We start from the raw sequence: 11,799 nt of genomic DNA on the forward strand, positions 1-11,799 counted from the left end.
TAATTGAACACATATCCATTGGACTTAGGCCTTTTGGGTTAAAGTGTGTCTCTATATGTTATATTAATTACTTAAGGAAGCTCCCTAAAGTGTTTATCTCCCCAACAATTATTACCTATTATTATGTTTTGTTGACGTGTTTGGAATTGGGAATAAAATGCAGTAGCTTAGCACTTAAAAATGATTTTGTTATGGTGTATTTAATACTTTCTAAAGATGATTATTTCTTCTTTTTCAAAAAAGAATATTTCGTTGATACAAATATGAAAAAAAAAGCACATACAATTGAATATGATCATCTTAAAATTGTGCACACACTATAATGAAAGAAGTTTCACAAAAAGAGGGGTTTCCATTTTATTCAAGTAGCAAGTTATGAGTTCAATAAAATGCATGTGGTATGAATGCATGAGAGGTTCCACAAGGTAAATACAAAAGAGTGAACGGTTTCTCTAATCTTCAAAAACATAACTAACAAATGGACAATTGTGAACATAGAGTCATGGTAGAGGAATTATTGCGCACTCTTGGTGTGGTGGTTACTCCACAAGTACAAATACTTGTGGAGTATGAAGGGCAAGGGCAAGGGCTTGGGTTTAAATCTCTAGGAGGGATTTTTACATACATATACACTTAAATTAGGCTAGAGCATAATTTTTATCTTGTATAAAAAAAAAAAAAGTCAATGTAGAGGTTTTTTTTTTTTTCCCTTGTTCTTGTTGTCCTTCCGCTTACTCAAATTATGAATGACAAAAATATATCAAATCAGCATAAAACAATAACTTTTAAATGTGTTGAAAAATATTGTATGTTTTATATATTGGCAAACAAAACTCTACAATCTTTGAAGTATGTTTTGATAACATGTTGAAAAATGAAAAAGGAAACATTGGTTTGGCCTTGAAAAAAGAGAGGCTAAAGTGTATTTAATACTTTATTAAATAATGTTTAGTTATTATTATTATTATTATTATTTTAAATAAGAATCAAGTTTTAGTCTTTTACATACCTATTTAAAAAAAAAAAAAAAACATGGACAATTGCACATGTTTATACAAGCATGAAAAAAAAAAGCACATATAATCGGATAAAAATTTGATCATCTTAAAATTGTGCACACACCTACCATGAAAGTAGGTTCACAAAAAAGGTTTCTTTATTATTCAAGAAGTAAGTTAGGAGTTCAACAAAATGCATGTGGTAGGTTCCCTTTTTTTTTTTGGGAGGGGGGGGGGGGGGGGGGAATGGTTTCTCTGTTTGTCAAGAACTAGCATAACTAACAAATGCACAACTGTATAAAAAAGAAAAAAAGAAGAAGACAATTGTGGAAATAGCAACCGAGGTTGAGTTTTTTTGGTTGGTTCTTATTGTCCTGCGACTTACTTAAATTATTTAAATTATGAGCGATAAAAATATATCAAAGCAACATAGAATCAATAACTTTTAATTATTGTGCAAATTATTATGAATTTGATACAAAGGCAAACAAAACTCTACAAAACTTTTAAGGAAAATACNTGCAAGAAGAGAGTTTATGGCAAGTAGACTTTGACAACCTGTATTTTTGAAACACTTTAACAAAACTCACTCATAGGCATCTTGTGTGAAACAGAAATAATAGATTGTATACAAGTATAAAGGACATGTGTATAAAGATAGAGAAGAAATAACACATGAAGAGAGAGGTGAAAGAAACATACATCCACATATATAAAGAAAAATAAATACAATGTATGTAAAAATGGTCAAAGAACCTCATATACAAGATCAATGTATCTATAAAGAATAGAAAAGAAAAGATACATCAAAATCTCACCACATCCCTTAAACTATTAACACTCCCCCTATCAAAAATGGCATATACTAACTCTCCTCCTAAGATAACTACTCTTATAGCCCAAAATCTACTCTCTTTTTGTCACGAGTGACAAAGGGTAGAGTGTCATGTAGACATCTCATCAGTAGAGCTAGCATCTTCATCATCATTATCATCATCATCCTCATCCTCATCCTCAGAATATGAAGCTACTGGAGTAGGTGGTAAAGAAGTAGCCTCTGGAGCAAAACCACCTATGATCGCCTGCCATCGTGCAATATGACCAACACGAACATTCACTTGATACAACTTGGCGGAGAGTGTATCAAGGCGAGTGTCCATGTGCTGCAGCTGCGCCATAATGTCTCCTAGAGATACATCGCCCGTAGAGGAAGAAGGAGCAGATGTAGATGCAACTGATTTGGATGGAGCCGAACGGGAGGGAGGAGTGGAATCCATCTGTCGCGACCTAAACTGCGTCTCACTACGTTTTACGGTAGCAACATCTATGGCACATATGTGTGTGAAGTGGTCGGACACAGGAAAGGGAATAGAAAAATGGCGTAAAATCCTCGTGATAGCGGAAGGAAAGATGAGCTTATCACGGGATGCCGAATCAAGATGAACATTTATGATAGAAAGAATAAAGTGAGAAGGAAAATCTATAGTAAGATGCTCTAAAAGAGATAACAAAAATCGAGCACGAGGCTCTGTGATAAAGTTGTAGTGAGAGAGAGGATGGAGTACAAATGTCATCACCATGTTTAGGAATTTAGGACCTTTAGCAAAAGGCCTACATGATGTGTACTGATGCTCACCCCAATCATTACTTTTTTATTTTAATGATTTTTTATGTTTCTCATTAAAGTGATGTCAAAATTTTCTTAAAATAATTTATTAATATTAGTTATGTTAACAAGTACCCTTCAAGCAATTATTAATAAATTATTTCAAAAAAGTCTTGATATCGCTTTTTATGGCTTTCAAAATATTAATTACTTTTTTTTTCTTTTTTCATAAACACTTTCTTAAAATAGTTCACTTTAAAAACATGCCAATTTGAGTTTCCTTTTTATATATCCATAGCATTATTCTTAATACAATTGCCTTTCTTACTAGTTTGCTATAAAATTTATTCATTTCTAATATTCTTTTGGAACTGCCGTAAACAATCCTTTTTATTTATTAAGGTATTACTGTCCTTGTGTAGTTAAGAGTTTTTTTTTTTTTTTTTCGAATTAATGAGTTGAGTGGTAAAATGTATTGCATAAATATATGGTGATAATAGGGGAAAGCTAATTATATTTTCAGGTCTAGCTAATTTACCCGAATAATCCTGATTGCGGAAATTGATAAATGATAATTTATATAAAAAAGTATTAATTTATTTTCATACATCTAACTAATTTTTATTTCCAAATTTAAATTTGAGTTGTTAAAGAAAATTTGACTTACTCGCTTGGTCTTCAACAGTAATTCCATATTGGGTAGACAAGCTTGGTCTTCAACAAATAATTCCATATTGGGTAGACATTGATTTGAATGGTTGGTATATTAAAAGAGGTTGGGATTCGTAGCAGTTAAAGATCTACGCTTTCCCTTCACAATATACCAGCGATTAGCGGTAGCCATGGAAATTTCCCTCCAATTTATTCTTTTTTTTTTTACATCAATTACACTTTAATAGTTTCTATATCTTTTATCTTTCCTCTCAAAAAGTTTTTGAACCTGGGAATTTTTTCGGTTTTTCCACAAAAAGACACCACCATGAATCAAGTCAGCCAACTACGTACGTACAACGTGGGAGGAGAATTTTAACTAATAATTTTAAAATTTGGGTAAAAAAAATTTTCCAACCCAAGACCCGACCCGACTATAGACCCGAATATTTGGGTTGGGTCGGGTCTCTTTCTGGCAAACTTGATTTTTAGCAGGTCGGGACTGTCAAGTTTCGGGTGACTATAAAACCAACTTGACCTAACCCAATTTCGCTTCTACCCATCACACAATTTAATTTCCCTTAGGGTGTATTTGTTTGGAGGTGAAATAGGATAGATGAAAAACTTTGGAGAGAAAATGGAAAGGAAAACTTTTTTGAATGTGTTTGATTAGGTGGGGAGAAAGGAAAATAAATGGTGAGGTCTATGTGTCTTTTCTCTGGACCCATCAAAAAGTTTTCTCTTCAAATTGGAAAGAAAACTGAAAGGAGAAAATAAAGCTGCTTAATGGACAAAAATACCCATGTCCATTTTTTTTCCCTTTTTTTTTTCTTTGACAACTGGACTTTGCTTATTTATTTTATTTTATTTTATTAATTTTTTGCTTTCCTGGGGCTTTGGATGTAGGTGGGCACATTACCATTTATTTTTCTTTTCTTTCATGGATGTTGCTTTTTTTATTTTTATTTTTATTTTTTAAATAGACATGATTTTTTTTAAAAAAAAAAAAAAAATTGGGTGATTGCTTTGTTTTAGTTGTTTGTCATTTTTTTTGTTTTAATTGGTCATCATTTTTTAACAAGGGTATATGACTAAATTTATACAAACTCACTTTTTCTATCCCTCCATTTTTCCACTTTCAACCAAACAAAAAAGAAAAAAAAATTAAAATCTTTTCTATTCTTCCACTTTTCCATCATCTCACTATTTTTTATCCTTTCACCTTTTTATTCTTCCAACCAAACGGACCCTTAATCTTCAAACACTTCCCCTGTTCTCTTAAGTAACCCAAAATTACGAATTCTCCCCAAGGCCTCGTTTGGGAGGAGGGAATGGAAATAAATGAAAAGAATCATTTTAGAATATTCTTACATTCTCTTGTTTAGGAGTTTTAATGGAGGAAATGGAAAGCACATTCCTTTGTTTGGAAGTTTAAGTGGGAGGGAATGGAATGGGTAGGAGAGAACACTCATTCATCTCTATTCACTTAAAATCTCAAATTTTCATTTCCCCTGAAATTGAGAGGAATGAGAGGGAATGGAATTAAATTTAATGACTTTTTTTTACTAAAACTCTCAAAATATCCTTATATATTCAACTCTTTATTTTAAAATAAGGGTCAAATAGTAATATTGTCATAAAATGATTTTATTCTATTCCCTCCATGTTGCTCTCAAATAAGATTACTTACATTCTATTCATTTTCATTCCTTTATTTTAAAACATCCAATCAAGATTACTTAAATTCATTTCATTTCATTCTTTTCCATTCTTTTTCCTTACTTAAATATATTTCATTTCATTCCATTCAATTTTCTTATAAACTCTCAAACGGAGCTTAAACGGTCAAGCAAGCGAGAAAAGGCCGACTACCATGGTGATGGGACCACAATAATTAAAAACGTGTACCAATAATTTAGATGAAATCATGGGCCACAATAATTAAAAGTGTCATTGTTAGGCAGATGGGAACAATATTAAGCTATTCATTTTTAAAAATATTTTCTCAAAAATTGAAAAAGCTATTAATACTTTTTCAATTTCTAAGAAATTTTTTTCTAAAAATAAAAAATAATGTATACCTTTAAAGCACACATTAACAAAATTCATAAATGAAAGGCCATGTCTTATAAAAATAAATAAATAAATAAAATGAAAGGCCATGGCCCATGTGACTTTGCCAGTGGCAAGTATAAGAGATTTTTGTCGGTGTAAAGTGCGAGCATGAGCTGTCATTTTGAGAAATAATGGAGTTATATAAAATATTACAATTTTTGTTACCATTCTTCATGCGGTGAGTTGTGAGGAATAAAAATATAAACTTTTATTAATTTATTATTCTTTTTCAATCACTCACACGAATTAAAACAATATCACAAAAAATATTACAACTTCAAATCACGTGACAAGCTTAAGACATTAGTCTTCAACAGACACATTTTGTTGAAAAAGATTAAGAGACATATCAACACTATTATGTTTATGTTGGAAAGGACGTCTTTTCTAACAGTGTCTTAAGCTCGTGAAGTAAATGAGCTGTCATCGTTTTCCCTGAAAAACACATGTTAAGTAATAATCTAAAATAAGCTGTGTGACAGTTATAATTCAAAAAATAGACAACTGAAAGTCATAGAAGCAGACAAGAAGTTTAAGCAAAAATAATATAAGTGAAAAAAGCGAAGAATCATTCTACAGTGCAGAGTAAAACAACCAATTTTAGTAGAATTTTGCAATTTGCTTTTGAAATTGCACATTTGTTTTTGGATTTCTTGCAATTGATGAGGAGGGAGCATAGAGTGCATTGAAATTCTTCTCCCCCTGAGAAATTTCTTTTTAAAGAGATTTGGATAAATTTGGGATTGCAAACTAGAAATAAAGGTAGTTTAGGAATAATAGTTAAAATTACTAACAATAACATTACAAACCATATTGCGTATTCATATTGCACTTTTAGAGGTGCAATACAAAAATGCAAGAAAACTTTAGGCGAAACTTCAGCATTAGTTCTCGAAGTTTAATGTATAAATGCAATTGATTCTTTAAGTTTTAAATGGGCACTATTAGTCTCTTGAGTTTCAAAAATAAGTGGTGTTAGTCATTTTATTAACTACCGTTAGTATTATTATCTATGTCGCTAACGAAATAATGATGTGGTATCCTTTTAACTAATGTGGCAATTCTTTTTATTAAAAAGCCACCAAGCAAGGATCCAAACACTCTCCACACCCTAGGCTAGTCCTTTCCACCACCATTAACAGCAATAGGAGGCGGACCCTCCAAATCTGGAGCTGGCAAAGGAGCAGTAGACTCCACAACTACATAGAAATGTCCTTGTTGAATTGCTGAACAAATATTCCTTGACAACACATTATCAAACTCCACCGAACCATGTAAATCAAAACTTAGGTGACAACCATCGGGCCCGAATTTCAAATCTGAAACTTTACCAAAATGGCTTATTAGATGCTCTCATATTCAATTCAGTCACGGTTGAAGCAAACAAATCAAAAGTATTATAGGCTAGGAGAGTTGGAGACTAAGAATATAAGTTAAGGGTTTGTTTGGGATCCACTTATTTTACTGAAACTGAAAACTTTTTGCTGAAAGTACTATAGATAAAGGTAAAAGTTAATTAAAATAGTACAGGGAAACTCATAAATAGTACCAAAAAGTGTAGTGAAATTCATGTATAGTATCAAAAATAAGCTGAATAATAAAATAAGTTGGCAAAAACAATCTTTGCCAAACGGACACTAAGCGTGTGTTTGGCATAATTAATTTTGCCAACTTAAAGGGGGCTCGAACCCCAGAGAAAAAAGCAAATTAGTAATTATATGCATCAAATTAGATACTCACGTGCAACTTTAGCCCTCCCTTTCTCAAACATTTTGGCCCTTCTTCATTAAAATATAATCTTGGCCCCCTTCATCAAATCAACCCAAACTTATTACCTTAGTGCTGTAACAAGAATATCCTTTAGATGAAACAAAATTTTAGTCTAAAAGCCAAATTCGTTAGTTGATAGGTTCGTCCAAATAGAGCATGACCAAGTGATTATGGATTCCTACATAAGATCAGAGAGTTGTATTTCTCTCGGAATGGTCACTGGCGTGGTGCTAGCTAATGAACCTCTGATAGTAAAGTCAAACACTGGGAGAGAAAGTGATAAAGGATTAATCAAGTTGTAAACTGTGTTTGTACCTTTGCTTGAGGTCTGATGTAGTTTATATAGGACTGTCTTTCTAGCCGTTGTAAGCTTTCAATGGTGGCTTAAATGCCTTCTTGTAATGTCTCTGGTGATTTAATGAGGTGATATAAAGATCCCTCCAACGGTCATATCTTTGTGTTCGTCTATATTTAACGGCTCATGCATTAAATGTTCATTTATGGCGCTTTGGTCATCCAGTGGCTTCCATGGATGATGGGAATTTCTTGGTTCACTACACCATATAATCACAAATCTAAAATAGTTTACAAAACAAAAATCACAAATCCCTAATTTTACCAATTTAAATTTCTCTCCCTCAATTTTACTCTTAGCAGCATAAGCGATGTTGTTTCATGTTCGAATCGCAGAAATCCTCTATTATTTTCTTCTTTCTTCTGCTTTGATTACTCCACCAGCTTGCTATCTCTTTGTTTTCTCAAGAGGCTCTTTACTTTCCTTTTTTTTTTTTTTTTTTTTTTTTTTTTTTTTTTTTTTTTTTTTTTTAGCTCTTTACTTTCCCTATATTTACTTTTAAGCTTTTGGTTAAAAAAATGTCACTATTGTGTTTTGTCCATTAGTCATCTACTTTACACGTGGAACTCACTTCTCCACATCTTTCTTTTTACTACCTTTTATCTATTTTGTTCTTTATATTAATGAGGTGTGAGTGTGATAGGAATATAAGAATAATGCTAGAAATACAAACTATTTTATAAAAAAATTTATAAATAGCTAATGTGATGAGTGATTATTAATAAATGAAAAAGTAATATTAATGGATGACCTAAATGAAACTAATAAGAGGTTGGTCACATCAACATTTTGCGAAAATGTTATAAAATAGTTTGTGACTGTAACATTACTTGAAATTTAAATAGGTTTTGTGCAATATATTATTACGTTAGATATATGAATTAATGGCTTCAAAATAGATATATGAAGTTGCATTTTCTTAAAGCTCATAAAAAAATGGGGTTTTAATATATATATATATATATATATAGTGATACAATGGGATCGACCAATATTGAAATATATCATTTCTTTAAGACTTTAATTAAATTGAAATACCTCAGTACAAAATTGACACCTTTGCTTTCGGCCCCTTTAAGCTTGAATCCTAATTCTGTCCTATATAGGTGTAAGGACCAGATTTGAATTCCTAGCCCAAAAGGTAGATGGACTTAGGCCTCGAAAGCCCAAAACAATGAATTTGTAGAGAATATGTTGGAAAATTGGGTATTAATGAATCAAACAACAAGTAAAATAAATCTTGATGACAAAGGAATGAAGATAACAAATTTACACTAAGGAAAAATGTTCTCGGCAATGTCCAAGGAGATTGGTTCCTATATATTTCTTTCAAAGTTTAATTACAAGTTTCATTCCTGATTGCTACAATGTTTCTCTTCTTAATTTTTCGATCCCTATTTCTCTAGGGGTCTCTTACATTATATATCTCCCTTTTAATGATCTTGGCCCTCCATTTATTGATCATCCAAGGCATTACTTGAGTGCTTGTCCCATTGAACACCCTCTCTAGCCCTCTGTGAGTTGGGATAGCCAAGACAACACTGTTCAGGGGTCTTTTCCACATAAATGCGGCCAAAAAGTTAGTTGCAGAACATTCAATATGGTGGTAGTAGCTTTTCCTTAGATATTTCTGAGCTTTCATCCCTCTTGTATGTTTATAATACACGTCCCTATCAATAGAACATCTTGGAAGGTCACTTTGAATGATAGTATATATATTTGATCTGTGTTTTGCTTATCCGAGGAGATAACCCTCCTCGAACCAACTTTCTAGTCTTCTCATTTGCATCTTACTCATGGAATTCTGAGCTGAATACCTCCACAACCGTCTATTCACTCTCAGGCCAACCAATGTCCTCGGTCAAGGCTCAAGGCCCAATATACAATTTTGGGCCCTTATTCCCACAATAGGAAAAAAAGAGTAAATTAAAAATTAATTAACAAGGCGTCATTACTAATCACTAAAGAGGTACGATGGGGTTGTTGTTCACACATACACATAGATGATCATAGCACTTGTGATCTTAACTTTTTGCGATGGTGCTAATTAAAACAGGCATATTTGTGTTTTTTTTTTCTCAACCATGTCCCAACCATGTTGTCCAATTAAAAAATTTCCAAATACTTAACGGATTCAAAGTAAAAAATGTTTGAGATGTTTTCAGGACATTTTTCCATGTCTGTGATTCCTAAGTATAATACAAAACTTAGTGCACTCACAATGTGCTCAACAAACTCTATTTTTTCCAATTTTTGGTGACTAAACACTACTTTTTTTTTTCCCCAATGGACAAGCTACTTTCTCATCAAAATTTTGCTGAAAGATTTTTTTTTTTTTTTTTATTTGTTAATGTGAAGAATTTTAGTAAAAGAAAGGTGTAAATGTACTTTTAGTCCATACATTTTGGCTTTTTTCCATTTTAGTCCCTACATTTTAATTTTACCACTTTTAGTCCCTAAATCAATTAACGCGTGTTATTTTCGTTCTTTTCGTAAGTCAATCGACGGAAATAGCTGAGGTGGTAGCCAGAGGAATTAAAATAATAATTAAAAATTCTATATTGGCATTAAAAAATGCCACATCAGAATCTAAATTAATTTTAATTAAATAAAAAAAATTAAAAACAAAATGAATAGAGATCTAAGAAGATATGAACTTGTTCTTCAATGTTCTTCTTAAATCAAGAAATAAACCCAGCAATGACATCAAACCCAGAATCAAAGAGCAAACCCAAAATAAAAGACATGAACATCAAACGTACAGGAAAAAAAAACATGAACATCACAGAATCAAAGAGCATGAACAAGAGCAAACACAGGAAAACCAACACGAAACCACAACCAAACCAAACCATCCAAAAAATAGAAACCCAGCAAAGCACCTAACTCATCCACTCCCAAACCAAACCATAATCAAAGAAATGTCAAATACCACAACAAGTTAATAATTTAGAAAACAAAAAGAAATTTCAAACTGCGAAATTCCTAGCAAATGCCAAAACCAAATCTCCAACAAACCCCAAACCCCAAATGTCTAGAAATGATCACCGATCAGACCAACAACAACAACAAACCCTACAATCCCAACCAACGAACCCAGTCGAACCCAACACCCACTAACATCTCTTTCTCTAGACCCAGATTTGATTAAACCCAATCAAACCCACCAACAATCACCGATCAAAGCCGAAGAGAAATCCTAGATCCTAGCAAACCCAGTCGAACCCAGCACCCACCATCTCCTTCTCTAAACCCAGATCCAAAGAGAAAGCTGAAGAAGTAAATGAAAACTGAGCTGGCGAGCCAGAGGTTGGGATCATGAAGCAAGGTCTTGCCTTTCACGATCTTCTTAATCGTGAAGGGGATCCAAACCAGGGTTGCGACCACGATGAAGCCCAATTGCCTAGTGGAGAGGAACAGAGGCCGGTGAATCGAATTAACGTTGAGCTTAGTCTTGGCCTGGACAAAATCAGCCGTTAACTCGACGAGTCACGAGAAATTGCCCTGGCCCATCTACTCCGATTACTTTGAGGGCTGGTGCAAAATGACAAGGTGGATGTGAAGGAGAGCATTGACGCCGAAGAGAGCGAAGCTCTGCTGAGACTCTTTGAACTCGATGTTGTGGAAGAAGAGGTTTGGGTTACTAGGGCTAGGGTTAGGGTTAGGGTTGTTGGCGATGAAGAGTTGGGCGAGGATAGAGAATTCGGAGTGGATGGTTTTGAGCTAGAGCTCCAACTTGTCGTGGAGCTAGGTGGCATCGAAGAAGATTAGGAGGTACTAGGGTCTTGGGGTTTTTGTAGAGGTGAGTTAGAGATTCTGAGTTTTTTTTTTTTTTTTGTGTGTTTGATTCAAATCTGATGTATTTTTATGTTAAATTTTTTTTTTTTTTTTATGTTTTTTTAATTTTGTTAAAATTAATAAATTAATTTTTTTAAATTTATATGCTGATGTGTCATGGGTGATGTGGCATTTTTATAATATTTTAATTCCTCTGATTGCCACCATAGCTATTTTCGTTGGTTGACTGACGAAAAGGATGAAAATAACATGCGTTAATTGGTTTAGGGACTAAAAGTGGTAAAATTAAAATGTAGGGACTAAAAATGNATATTTGGAGGTAAGTGAACAAAAGGTTTAGGAGAGTTTTACGTCCATATAGGTCATTTTTAATTTTTCATTTTAATTTATGGTCATTTTTTCATTTTTGTTTTTCTGGATGTTTCAGGGATTTTGGATTTTTTAGGTTCGGGGATTTTTCATCATTTTTAGGTTTCGAGGTTATTTTGGTCAATTTTTAGGTTTCA

At 32.9% G+C, this 11,799-nt stretch overlaps 1 pseudogene; it reads right to left on the reverse strand.

Moving 5' to 3' along the window:
- Nucleotides 1–6,486: 6,486 nt before the first annotated feature.
- LOC136065757 (probable dolichyl-diphosphooligosaccharide--protein glycosyltransferase subunit 3B) lies at nucleotides 6,487–11,302 on the reverse strand (annotated as a pseudogene).
- Nucleotides 11,303–11,799: the final 497 nt, after the last annotated feature.

The sequence above is a fragment of the Quercus suber genome, unplaced genomic scaffold (genome assembly GCF_002906115.3).
Source record: "Quercus suber isolate HL8 unplaced genomic scaffold, Cork oak 2.0 scaffold_1126, whole genome shotgun sequence".
Lineage (NCBI taxonomy): Eukaryota > Viridiplantae > Streptophyta > Magnoliopsida > Fagales > Fagaceae > Quercus > Quercus suber.